Source organism: Fundulus heteroclitus, chromosome 3 (genome assembly GCF_011125445.2).
Source record: "Fundulus heteroclitus isolate FHET01 chromosome 3, MU-UCD_Fhet_4.1, whole genome shotgun sequence".
Lineage (NCBI taxonomy): Eukaryota > Metazoa > Chordata > Actinopteri > Cyprinodontiformes > Fundulidae > Fundulus > Fundulus heteroclitus.
The window spans coordinates 14890710-14905340 of NC_046363.1; positions in this window are offsets into that span (position 1 = coordinate 14890710).

A 14631-nucleotide genomic window follows, 5' to 3' on the forward strand; every position below is an offset into this window, starting at 1 on the left:
TCATAACACCCCTGGCAACATTCACCTTACATGTTTGTTGAACCTGAGAATATCCAATTTCTTAATTTCTTGCGTAGATGCATGATGGCAATTCAGAACACTTAAGGCAATTAAGTCACTTTACTGGACAAATAGATCCATAAGATCCATATAAATATGTCAACAGAGCAGTCTGGCAGAAAGATTCCAATTCACATACAATCCTAGTAGGATAACCCCTACAATACAATGCAATACAACTTTGACATGTAATGCCAATGAGCGAAAATGTATCCATCTGCGGAAGTCCGACTGAGCACTTTAAACTTTGCAGCGATCCTCCATGCTTAGTGGCAGCACTGGAAAGGAACTGCTCCATTTTAAGAGCAGACACACGAAAAAAATCAAACACAGAAGCACAGCCCTGGGGTCAGTTTCTTTGTTAAGAAAATTCTACCTTGCAGCTGGAGCTCCATTCAGTGGCAGCTAAGCAGAGTGCATGTAGCTTAGTGGCTGCAGCAGCTCCTTCAATGGCTTCGTCCAGAGTAGACATACTGTATGTCTACAAAGGAAATAACATGGCCATTTGTATGAGCTGATGGAAGAAACACATTACAACAAGTATATAAGGAAAGGAAAGAATGTGGAACCATTGCAAAGAAGGAAAACAACTTTAGACACGTTTCACAGAAAGCTAAGTTACTTGGCAGGAGAAAAAAAGATAGCACCTCTGACTGCCATTAATTAACAGCATGCGTTCAGCAGAAGAAAAAAAAACCACAAAAGTTGTTCCTTCTGTCACGTCAGACGTAGCAACATGCGACTCGGAATTAAAAATAACTCACATAGTGCTCAAAACGTAAAATCAGATTGCTGCCACTGCCTGAGTAAGCTCTCCCACTTTTTAAACTCAGCTTTGCTCCCCCTATTGTCTACTTTTTCGCCTGCTGGCGTAGTCTCATGCCACAGTAAAATTCCCATTTGTTGCCAATATAAAACCAAGTTTATTCTTGTTATCCTCATGAACAGTTTTTTGCGACATTAACAACAGCGCAGTGGCGTGTGATCTGTGATCCGGCTGCACACATCCTGATTTCTGGAAGGTTTTCGCACCTTTCTGCACATCTAGTTTGAAAATTTTCAATCTATCAATTTGTTTAGTCCAAATGTTTGTGGACTAAACAAATTGATAGATTGTGTTTTTATTTAACATAATTTCAGTCCCCTGGTATGGATTATTCTAGTTAATTGGATTATCCAGAAATACAGTTCAGTTTTTCTAATATAATCTTTTTAATTTGCTGAGATTTCAAAGGCAACGGGTGATTTTACTGTGCAAATGCAACACGGCAGGCACTAGTTCAACATGGTACAGTGTAATGACAGTCGTCAATAAGAGAGAAGATAATATGGGATAACAGTGACGATCCAAAAACTGAAGTTTTCTTCATAATGGATAAAAAGACCAGATACAAATCTAGTAAGAACTGCTGATCAAGAGGCTGACAACAATAAAGAATGAGCTGTAGGAATTTCTACCAGTTACTGGTCCTGTTTTAAATGTGTCAGAAAGCTCCCGTTTTCTCTGTCTGAACAGAAGAGAATGACTGCAAAATGCAAATGTTTTTTTTTTTTTTTACTTCAAAGAAAGCATACAGGCCTGGTTAAAATTTTCTGGCCAGTACTTGAACTTTTGGCGACAATTAAAAAAAAAAAAAAACGGTTGACACTAAACATTACTGGAAACAATACTCCCAGCAAAATTACCAAATTTGTGGCTAGCCGAACATGGCTGTCGACAAGAAATGTCCTCACTATGTGTTGAAGTTTTGCCAGATGGTGGTGGCAAATATTGTCTAGCCAAGGGTTTGGATGCTGACTGATACCAAAAAAAAAGACTGAAAACTGTACTTGAATTAAAAAGGTGCCTCAACACAGTTAATGGGAGCATACTCTTGCGCAACCTGGTTATTGTATTTTAATTTTTTTTATATATATATATATATATATATATATATATATATATATTGTGAACAACACATCAAATTACATGTGAAAAGAGTATTGAAATGTTTTTTTTCATGGTCTCTTTTCTTGAATACCACAGCAAACTGATTGACCCTCTCACAGAGGGGGCTGAATGAGGGTGAATGAGTGGAAAATTCAAACAACGCTCATTCCTGATCGACCTGTCATGTCCTGTGCAGTAAATGCACGCATCAAAAAATCTTAAGTGACACTGCAATAACATTTATTTGTTATTTTTGTTCCACTGGATCGTTTGGAAACGAGGCTCTTCAAACATTACAAAATATCTAAAATTTGAACGGGGCGATCTGGAACTTGAAACCCAAATTTGATGTGGAAGTTACACCCTGCAGCAAGTAATCAGTAATTTGCAATGGTTTACAGTCTAAAAGTTAACATTTGACCCCGTTTAATCCGCTCGTCATTCTCCCGCCTCAGCTGTACTCCACAGCTGCACTGATAGGCAGCGTGCCAACATCTCTTAACTCCCCACAATTATTCATAGAAGTGCTCGGTATGTGGGAGCCAAAGGACTTGAGAACAATTCTTGAGCATTTTATTCGGTATAAAAGAAAACCAGATGAGAGTATTTGCTGTGTGGCAGGATGAATAAAGGTGGATTAGGTTTTATAGATGGGATTCTTTCGGTTCTAAATCTGAATATGTGCATCAGGGTGAAAGAAATCTGCATCAGCAGGGTTTCACCCCCTTTTGACAAAGGAAGGCAAGTTTATTTGTGTAGCGCATTTCAGAAATAAGACAATTCAAAGTGCTTTACATGATAAAAACAAAAGTACACTGGAATGACATAACGGAAGGTAAAGAAAAGTTAGACTATAAACTGAAATTAATATTTCAGTTAATAGCTTGAATAGAACAGTTGAAGGCAATGCTAAACAAAGGGGTTTTTAACCATATAGCCCACCCCTTTTGTAGAGCGTTTTTCCCCAGGCCTTAAAAACAGCAGTTATCAAAACACTGTAGAAAAAGAAGAATGTAGATCATATGTGGAGTTACCCATGGGTCCATAATAGGGCCCCTCCTATTTCATATCTACATGTTCCCACAAACTCAGATTATAAAATAAAACAAGATATGTTACCATAACCACACAGACATTACACAGCCTTACATTACTATATCACCAGGCGATAACTATATGAACACATTCAAGCATTAAATAGATATATAGAACAAGTCAATGTGTGGATGTGCCATAATTTTCTTCACTTAAATAAAAACAATAACTCAGGTAATTATTTTTGGGGGCAGAGATGAGGCGGGTAGTCAGGTCAGTCAGAAGTCGAAAGAGAGGTCAGGCAATCAGAATCAGACAGGAACAGACAGGCTCAGAAGTCGAGAGGCAGACAGGTCAGGATCAGGTAATCAGAACAAATAATGCCGGAATAAGTCTCACCAATGGCTCGAAATAAACTCGGCAACAGTGCCGAAATCATGACACTTGGATAATAGTTGTGACAAACACCAGATACAGCATTGGGACTTGCTCGACAGCCGATACTGCACCATGACGTCACAAACTGGGAGTTGGCAGTACTGTTCTTTGGATGCCTCCAGTAAAGCACATTTAAATGAAAATTACTCTTAATTAAAATAACTTATCATTTATTGAACAGTATGTAATAATGTTACATTTAAAGTACTTTCAGAAGTTTGAATTCTGAATATGACCAGACTTCTTCTTTAAGTACTTTGCAGCCCCATCTGACTGCTGGTCCAGTCACACGATGGACCTGTACATTAGTCTGACTTGTCATATCAATGACGAATGGTTTCTGACGGGATATTTTCCAGTTAGTACCAGGGAGAGGGTTAGGCAAGGTTTAAACACAATGCTGTCTGCAACAACGGTTCAAACATAAATAAAGCTGCCAAACTCAATTGATGGATGTGAGTGCAGAATTTTGGGCACAGGCTGCACCTGGCAGTTGGTAAGTGTTCACATATTTATGGACTTATATTTGCTAAATGGTGTGGTGGCTCCGTAGCGTTATTATTAATCTTTAACCTATATGCCCCGTTACAGACATTTGTTTAGTTGGGGGTTGCGTGTATTAAGATAATTTAGCTGGTATTGTCCAAGGGAATTATACCATCAATATAACTGTCTGTGAAGTAGCCCTGTGTGTGTGTGTGTGTGTGTGTGTGTATGTGTGTAGAAGGGGGGGGGGGGGGGTTGGTTATCGTCCATTTATCGTTATTGAGGTGAACGGCTCAATATATTTATTGTGACACTGATTTCAGGCCATATCGCCCAGCCCTACTTTACAGGTGTGCATAAAGAGTCAGACAGCTGCAGCTGGTCCAGAATGCTGTTCTCCGCATTGTCATCATTTGTCTTGGATGAACTCAGAACACAGCACACACACACAAAGAGCTAGTTTCCAGAGTTTATTGAAGCAGCAAGAAGTGGATGATGAAAGCCAGAGTCATTTACCAGATGGAGGTTGCAGGGGTACAGGAACTGGCAGACGGGAACAGGACCAGGACACAAGCAGGAACAGGACAGGCATGATGTTCAGAGGACTGGATACGAACCGGTAACCATGGACAAACTGAGGTGAGTTTATATGGTGGAGTGAGCAGGTGGAATGAGTCCATGGTGATTGCAGCCTGACAGGTGTTCCTAATCAGGACTGCACTGGAGACGGAGCGAGAAATGTTCAGTATGTTCAGGGTGCATCATGACATGACGACCCCCCCACCTTCCAGACGACCAATAACCTCCTTGCCTGGACGGGTGGAGAGGGGTATCCGAATGGCAGGCAAAAACAAAACAAAATCTGGAACCCATCGGGCGCAGGAACTCAGGAGCGCAGGATCCCTTGTCGGCGCAGGAACCAAGTGGACAAGGGGAAGGTACCAGAACCAATGAGCGCAGGACCCTCTGTAAGCGCAGAACCCTTGAGAGCGCCGGAACCTTTGAGAGCGCCGGAACCAGAGGCAGGCGTCACAACAGCGACCCCAGGGAGTCGAACCAGAGGCGAGGCGTCGCAACAGCGACCTCGGGGAGACGAACAAGAGTCCTGCCAGCTCCTGCTCCAAGCTCTGTGTGTGACTGAGTTCATCCTTTGACTGGTTCGTTCTGTCATGATTCGTCTTGGATGAACTCAGAACACAGCACACACACACACACAGAGCTAGTTTCCAGAGTTTATTGAAGCAGCAAGAAGTGGATGATGAAAGCCAGAGTCATTTACCAGACAGAGGTTGCAGGGGTACAGGAACTAACAGACGGGAACAGGACAGGCATGATGTTCAGAGGACTGGATACGAACCGGTAACCATGGACAAACTGAGGTGAGTTTATATGGTGGAGTGAGCAGGTGGAATGAGTCCATGGTGATTGCAGCCTGACAGGTGTTCCTAATCAGGACTGCACTGGAGACGGAGCGAGAAATGTTCTTCTGATCTGAGTTAGCCTGGCCAGAAGTTAGTCTGAAACTGCTCCCATAGAGCCCTGTCAAATTAAATTGTGAAAAGTTGACAGTGGAAGTCTGATTGTGCCTTTTTTGTCATGTTCACAGTTTCTCTGGTTTACTTTGTGCTTGTTAATGCCACACCTGAAAAAGCCCTCTGTGGGAGCAGTTTCAGACTAACTTCTGGCCAGGCTAACTCAGATCCTCTGTTTCAAGTCTATTCCACATCCTCAAAATCAAACATGGAGAAGCAAAATTCACCTTTTATGTTTTACTAATCGTCATGATTTGTGAGATGGATGTTGGACCAAAGCATTAACAAGATGATTTTGCAGTTTTGATAAATGAAAATAACCAGTAACAGCAAAAACTAAATAAGGCATGGAACAGGGTACAACCAGGAGATGAACCAACAAAGGGGTGACACAACAGAGGATTCAAAAAAGAAGGAGAGGAACTGAGGGTTTAAATAGGGAAGGAGATCACAGAGAGGAAGGTTGGAGTGCAGGTGAAAGTAATTAACAGAACAAGCAACAGGTAAATGACATGTAGGAGATGAGCTGAGGGAATGGGGAAACTGATGACAGCTAGATAGGGGAAAAAATATATCAAATTAATGCAGAATTAAGTAACAGAAAACAGTAACTAAATATTTTATATAAAAAGAAACAAATCATTACACCAAACTGAAACAAACTTCCAGCCCTTGATGTTGCAACTAATGGATTATGTTATTAAATGGACTTAAGTCCATAAACTGAATATAAACTAAAATATGAGTCTCTTGTTTTATTTATAAGGATTTAGTTAAGATTTTCTTTTATTTTCTGTAGTTGCGTTGTCCTGCTGAGGGCTGCAGAAGAATTAAAGTCTATCCCTTGACTCACTGGAGAAAAGGTGGGGTGCATTCTGCTCAGGCTGCCAGTCCAACACAGAACCAACACAGACAGCATTTGCTCTCAATCCCACAGTCAATTTAAAATCACTACAGCAATAGTGCTCTTTGACAAAAACCCATAGGGCTGTTAGGAACATGCAAACTCAAAAAAATCCACAAAGCTGAAACAGAAATGCTGACCACCGAAAATAAAGTTGTAAAGAGCCTTAAAGCAGGATTAGATTGTAAAATCCTAAACTTTGGAACATTCATAGACCATTGTTCAATCCATCATCTGAAGATGGAAAGAGTATGAAACAACTCTAAACCTCTCAATACATGGATATTAAAAAAAGTAGCCAACCACAAAGAGGAAGACTTCACTTTAACGCTCAATCTTTTCCAGACAGTGATTGTGAAATATAAGAGCAGATATGTTATGGCTCAACCAGGGGTTATATAGTAGGGGGGGATTAATGACTTGGATGGAGATATCAAAGCCAGACAAGTAGCCTTTCCATGACTAAAACTCCCTTAAGATAAGGGAGCTGATGGTAAGTATGTAAATATGAAAGCATTGATATCCTCAGGATGATCTGCTTTAAGCTCTTAAAACTGATGCATATCAAAAAAAAAAAAAAAAAAAAAACATTGCCTAAGTTTGCCAATACTGGATTTAATCAGCGATAAAATACCACAATAAAAACAAATTTTTACCATATGTTTGGAGGCTCAGGAAATTTGGGCTTTTACAGTGTCAGCAGCGGCTCACTCTGTAAAGCATCCCCCCGTAACACACGCCAGGCACACATGTGCGCTAGCTGCAGTGCAACCCTTACTTTGCATCCATGAAGCAACTGCTATGACATGACGTCATGAAACAATACTGTCTATGCTCTGCGTGTGCTCTTTGTGAGCCAGTTTTTCCTATTTGTTTTTGCAAATCCAAGGCAGCTGATTGGACAGTTGCCAACCGTTTGACAATGTTAACTGTTTCAGATTGTTGCTCTGGGGTGTGCTGAAGTTTGTGGGGTGGCTGTTGGGGTAGATCAAACTCTCGCGAAATAAACAAAAGATGCTGAACTCAGCGTAAACACATCCTGTAGACTGAACTCCTCAAGCTGCTGGGAGTATTTTTGACCTCTGAACCATGCAGCTCCTGTATACGCCTCGCAGTGAATCTGACTGCTTGTTCTTCTGGCTGCTTGTCTCTGGCGATATGCCAGAATGTCTGTCTTCAATATAGTCTGGGATGTACAAAGGCAAAGTACTGACACATAAAGGAACTTCGTTCCACCACATGTATATTCACATGGGCCAGGTACATGTCATGAAAAGTTCTGATTTCCAACACAACTAAACTAGCATGCACTTGTTCTCTCAAATACTACTCTGTCAAACACTTTAACTGGCCACATTATTAGGTACTCCTTGCTTACACCGGATCGGACCCCCTTTGGCCTTCAGAAGTGCTCCAATTATTTGCAGCATAGATTCAACAAGGTTTCAAAGCTTTTGCTCCATTTTGACATTACGTAGTAGCAGCAGATACCGTATGTTGGCTGTGCATCCGTGACGCACATCTCTTGTTCTCGCATGTCCAAAATGTGCTCAAATGGATTGAGATCCGGTGACAGTGGCGGCCGTTAAATAGACTTTAAGCTTCGGGACTTAGTCCAGCAGGAAGTAGCCATCCTAAGATTTGTACACTGTGGTAATAAGGCGAGGGACATGATCAACAACTCTCATGTAGGCTGTGGTGTTTAAATATTGCTCAGTTGGTACTGATCAGCCAAGGTTATTATACGACCAGCCTACATGTCTTAATGTCGTTTATACCAAATTCTGACCCGAGCATCCAAATATCCCAGGTGAAATCAAGATAAATCGGATCGGACTATGTCAATGTTAACCATCACCATTAAATGTGCTTGGCCTGTGCTTTGAGACGCTCAAACTCAATGTTTTGGATGCCAAATACGGCCAACTTAGATTTAGCTTTTACTCAGTACTCTGACTTCTTATCTAACTAGCCCTCTAATACTGTCATCAAGAGAACTTGTGTGTGTGTGTGTGTGTGTGTGTATGCATGAGCACACACACCTAATGCATGAGAGCACGTGTGCAGACTCACTCGTGATTTATGCATGTGCGTAACTTTGTCCGTTCATGCGTGTACTGTCCGACTTATGAGTTTTGGTCTTTAACTGTGTCCGTGTGCAGCTGACAGCAGCTCTGAAATTCCTCTCTGAGCATCACAGAGGGGAGGCCCATGGGAGCTGACATGGGGCAAACATGAAGGGAGGCAGGAAAGGAATATGAAGGTGAGAGTGGAGGGGGAGAAGATGGTGGTTGTCAGTTTCGCTCATGACTGCTTTATTTAGTCGTTGAAAAATTTCGGCGGTCTGTTGAAGAACAATGATATGTTTAGAGCTTTTTTCTTTTTTTTTTCTTGACCTTATCTGGTGTAACCTATACCCTTTGGATACATCAACAGTTCCCCTCTCAGCCCCAAACACTTGCAGATGCTCAAAGTGGAGTTCTATGTTCATTTCAGAGGGAAAACATCCAAGTTACAGAACATACAACAACAGGCGTTACAGTCAGGAGGAAGAACAGGACATTTACAATATCAATATATGTTTTAGTGTTTTTTCAGTTGGTTGGAATGGAACAAAGATTTCCATGGCCCTAGGGTTTAATCTGACGTTTGGACTTTATTCGTCAGATTATCAGCAACCTCCAGAGGTACTCACTCACCACCTGCCCCCTTGTTTCCTTTATGAACACCTGGATCCACTTACCTGATTACCTGATTAGTTTTCCATGAGCTGCTGCCAGATTCTCCGGTACGCTTCTAGTTCATCTCATTGGTCCAATAAACCAACTTTCCATATGCTGGTGTTAGAGCTTCTGGATTTGTTTTCCATTATATCTTTTTTTTAATATATTGTTTCTCTTTTGTTCAGCATACACAAAATTACTTCAGTGGATGTTCCATGTTTGTCAAGTTTAACTCCAACATGGCACCCATCTGTCAGAACACAGCTGGTTCTGGTGGTTGAGTACTTGGATTGACAAGCGATTATTATGACCCAGATAATCTAGTAAAGATATCGTGTAACACAACAGGTTTGATTATTTTCTGCCAGAAAATACCTGGGGTTCATCCACAATCACTTGCATAGTTTTCCTACTGAAGAATGCACAAACAAATCCAGAGGTATGAAAATGCTCGTACCAATGGATCCAAGCACATTTCCTTTGTAAATTCCGGTCAATGTGCATCTGGCTACACATTTCTAAGTAGGCTGACATATTTCTAAAGAAAATCCTCTTAGTCTCTATACATAACTTCTCATACTGCCCTGTTGGTATTGTCACAAAAATGACCATATATAAACCATGGCCCTGTGCTGTGGACAGTACTTATTAACTGTAGTATGATCTTAAAGTGTCGAGAAGACGACAATAACTAGAGACACACGCTTATGCCGTTTATGAAGTTCATGTGGAGCAATCCACATTTCCACAGTTTATTCCTTATTGATTCAAACTAATTTTTACTTATTTTTCAAATATTGTTTCTTATCTGATTTCAAACACCCAGTATATTTACTATCGTATTATCTCACAATGATCTTTTTTTATTTAGTTGTATTTCTGAGAAGGGTTTTGCGCACCCACACTTGATAATTTCCTTTAACTCTGGGAATCACTATTCCCACCTTGACCCCTTGCCTTGTGAGGAAGACGGTATTTCTTTTAATCTTTTTTTTTAATTATGTTCACATACTATTAAAATCATACATTTTTTTAAGCTTGAGTTGGGGCCCCAAATAATTGCCTGAAAGCCTATCCGTAGCAGAGCACCAACTAAAAGAGTGACAGTCTTAGATAAGACTGATTTTCCTTTTAAGCAGAACAACAGTGCATCTAGTGTCACACAGCACGTACATTTCAGGCAAATAAACAAAACAATGTACCGTGCACAACCATGTGTTTAAACAGGGTTATACAGAGTTTATAGTTTCGGAAAACCTTCAGTTTGTTGTGTGGATCTTCCAGCACCCCAGTGGGAAGTTGGACTTCAGATGTGTTACCGTTCTATTTTGCCCCCTCCTAATCAGCTTCTGCTGCAATAGACAATGCTCTGGACACTCAGACGCAGGGTTTAGTCCTCCATAATAATGACTGATTAGTGAAACTATTGTGCTGATGTCAGTGCTTGACATCAGTTGGCCCACAAAGTGTTGCAGTATGGGAGGTCTTGTCTTGACCCTCCTTGACCCTATAAGTAGTTATAGCTCAGACTAGGATGAGAGCTGACGGTTGTCTTAATTAAACTGATTTATAGCAGCAATCATCATGTTGTTCTTTTTCATTCCAAGTAGTGCTTTAGGTAATTAGTCCCAATTTTCTGTGTGTTTATTTTTAGCAACAGTTTTCCTATGAAAGCCCTGGCTTCACTGTAAGACATACAGTATTGTGTCTATACGGCTGAAGACACAAATTCCTTCACAAAGATGTGAGCTTCATCAAAATAAAAGGCACGTCTTTCCCTTTCCCTCATTTTAACAAACGAGAAGCCTTAGAAGCTGTTCAGATATTAAAGGGATATTTCTTGTTCAGAAGCTGCCTGTGATAACTCAGCTACATGCTTTTTTTTCTCTCTCTCTCCAAGATCTAATGCTCAAAATGAAAATGAAGGCCAGAGAAACTGTGCTAATTATTGAAAGTCAGCTGTATGTGTGATCAGTGGGGCAGAAAGAGCATCTCTGGAGGGGTGGATCGTGAAAACAAAGTGGCTAGTCTTATGACACTCTGCAGGGGTTAAAGCTTGCTAAAGTTCACCACCTCTGTATTTTGTAAACAGGCCTGTTTTATGAAACTGCTTTTATCTTGGGCAGGCAAAAACTGTAAAAAGAATCTGTCAGAAATGGCTGTCCAAGCATAGTTTTTTTTTTGTCCCTGCCAATCGGGGATCATAAAGTCCAACTTGAAACGATACTGAATGTGCAGCAATGAACCAAACCATGTGAAAATGTAGGCTAACTGCAATATCTGTCCAGTTGGGATGCAAATGCCAGTCTCCCCTCCCGTGCTGTACAGTAGGTCTATTTTACTGCGCAAGACCCAAAGGAAAGTTTTCGTCTATTTGCACTCAGGCATTTGCATGTGTGCAGGCTAGTGTGAGATTTCATATTTTGGACAAGAATCTTGGTACCGAACAACCCACTAGTGTTCAAAGTGTGTGTTGGAAGAAAGATGAGGGAAATGCACAAACCTGCTCATTCAGCCCATGCAATTAAAATGCACTGCTGTGACAGCAATCACAAAATGTCTGTATTGAACATAAAACACCTTCGCTGTTTTCTAACTTATACTACACACTAGTTAGAATTCATATACTAGCTAATATATTTTGTGTGGCATGAAACTTATCTTTACACAATTTTGTTTAGATTTAGGCCAATAAAGCATTTAAATGATAATCCCTTTTTACTAAAGTGGCCCAAGTGTGCTAAACTATCTCCTCACAATTACACCACCGAGCACTAGCCTGCGGTATTGGCACTTGACAGTATAGATCCATGCTTTCAGATTCTGACCTATATGTCACAGCTGACATCAAGACTCACCAGACTAGGCTACATTTTTCCAATCTGTTGTTTTCTGGTAATTGTGAGCCTGAATGAATTGTAGCCTCAGTTCCCTCTTCGTTGCTGATGGGGGTGCCATTGGTAGGGTCTTTTGCTGCTGTATAAACATGTGGTGTCACGTGTTTTGCATTCAGAGATGGTATTCTACCAACCTTGATTTTAACAAGTTTTCATTTAAGCTTTACACAACTGCTTCTCAATAGAGTTATTTGTACATTTCTTTTCTTTTGGACCATATTCTGTTAACAATCGACTACGGCTTGGCCCAAGTCACTGGGATCCCCTTTCCTCCCTATTCTGATTCCCCAATTGAACTCCAACAGTTGTGTTCACCATGTCTAGACAATATTTTCATGCAGAGCCTTATCCTTAATTTGTATGCTAATGCAAACACGTTGCCTTGTTGTTTTCATATGAACTTGTCAAAAACTCAGCATTTAACAAATGTGTCCATACAGTTACATGTAAAATTGTGTGAACTACACCAACAGAAAGTGTTTATTAAACACTGTTAAAAACATACATAAACACACAAGGTTTCAAGTACTGTTTCTCTCCCCAGTGCACTGAGCTGGTCAAATACAGTAGAGTCCCTCTTTCTCAGAAAACATCAGTGTAAACGTTCAAAAATTATTTTATTTTTAGTTAAGGAAAACCCATATTCCTTAACTAAAGAAAATAATGTGAATGGCCTGTAGCCCTATTAAAGATTAGCAAGGCATGCATTCAAAGTAGACTATAATAAAATGTGAAGAAATCTTTGCACAAAACATGGCTACAAGTCTCACTTGGGTGCAGCTGAAAAACTCAAAGTAATCCAACCACTGGTATTAGGAGCTAAGTTTAGTCAGGGATTCTAATACTGATAATTTGTTTGAGACACTGATCCAATACCTGTTATCGAATAGAGACATCCTTGCTAAAGACTGTCAAACTGGTCATTTTTTTTTAAGTTTAAGCTCTGCTATAGGGCCCTGTTTACACAACGTTTCTGATGAAAACTGAAACATTTGGTTGCATTTGTACTATTCATTTACATGACAAGGGTGAATGTTTTCTCTGACAATGGGTTCCAGAGCGTAACGATTCGAAAACGTCCCGGTCTCCTTTGTCAAATAAACAGGAAAAACTGCATTTTATTACCAGGAATCCCTGGCTTATGTTCAGTATGACAGAAAAGAGTAGAAATTAATGCACTCACACACAACATAACAGCTGCCTACAATTTTAAAACCACAGAAGAAGAAAATATCAACAATGGCGGATAGCCGAGTATTGTTTATGCTGCTGACTCTTCATGTGAATAACAAGATTCTGGTGGCTGGCAGAGTAAGGAATTACAATAACATACACATATATGTTCCTCCTAGCTTTAACAAAATAGTTTTAGCACACATTAAGTTAAACGCCGACCTTGTTTAACAAACAGATTGATATATTTATATATTTTATAAAAGTAATCGGAGCAGATGCTTTCCGTTTGCTGATGGCGGATCCATCCGGTTGACGTTTCCAAGCCAGATCCGCTAACGTTCAGCATTCAACTCCTCTATTTGTGTTTGTCAGTGGCAGCTCCAGAGAATTAGGGTGGGGTGGGGGGCAAAGGGGGTCCAGAGTTTTTATAGGAGGGACCAATGACATTTGACATGTCAAATAACAGTAATGTAGATATAAAGGATTTACTAATCCCAGGGTATAATGGGTAAAAATTGGGAATGGCATACTACTGACTGCTAACTAGCTGCTTTTAACGATTCAACAAATATCAAACATGAAGCTCAAACTTAGTCGAAACAAACCACAGAATACCTCTTTACCAGAGTGAAAAATATAACATAGAACATCATCTTGGAAATTCTTTGTCTTGTTATCAGTATTAATATTTCAGTTATGTGTCATTTTAAATAAAACTATCTTTGTTTATTTTGATTATATAATATTACATATTATACATATTGTTCAGAAAAAAACTTAATTAACCTGAGATTAATGCAATTAATCTCACAAATGCAATTAATTAATTGCATTTGTGATCAATTGCTGTGGTTTATTTATTTTTATTACTGCACCTTTAAACAACCCAATTGAATTGGCACAGAAAAGGTGTCAGAGAAGAGGGAGGCTCACTTTTGAATTTACTGTGTGTTAGATGTGTTATATTTTCTCAGTTTAGTGCGCAAAACCATTTTCTGCCTGCAGAGAATTGAACCAGCTGCAGGAATGAAAAGTAATATGGTGATCTAAATTACATTTTAATATTTTTAGCTACTTAGGAATAAATGCTCTGAATTTCACCAAACCAAGCACCGTATAATGTTCACATCTTGATGCAAAGCTAGAAGTTCTCACAGAGGGTTCCTATTGTTTTCTATCAAAGCCAGAGTTTTTAGGTCTACTTGTATACCAGGTGAAAGTCCCTCTACTCTGTTCCTCAGAGGACCCTGCTGATGGTAATAAGAGTAAACCTCCACCTCATATCTTGCTGGGTGAATATAAGAATCAAGATTTTCATTGTCAGTATGTAACCAAAATGGCATTTTGAACATTTCTTTATAAGTGAGTAGCAGTAACTCACAATCACTTCATTATGGATCGGCAGGTTGTACTGCTTACTTGAGCCAGAGCTATGCCACCTCTTCCTGAG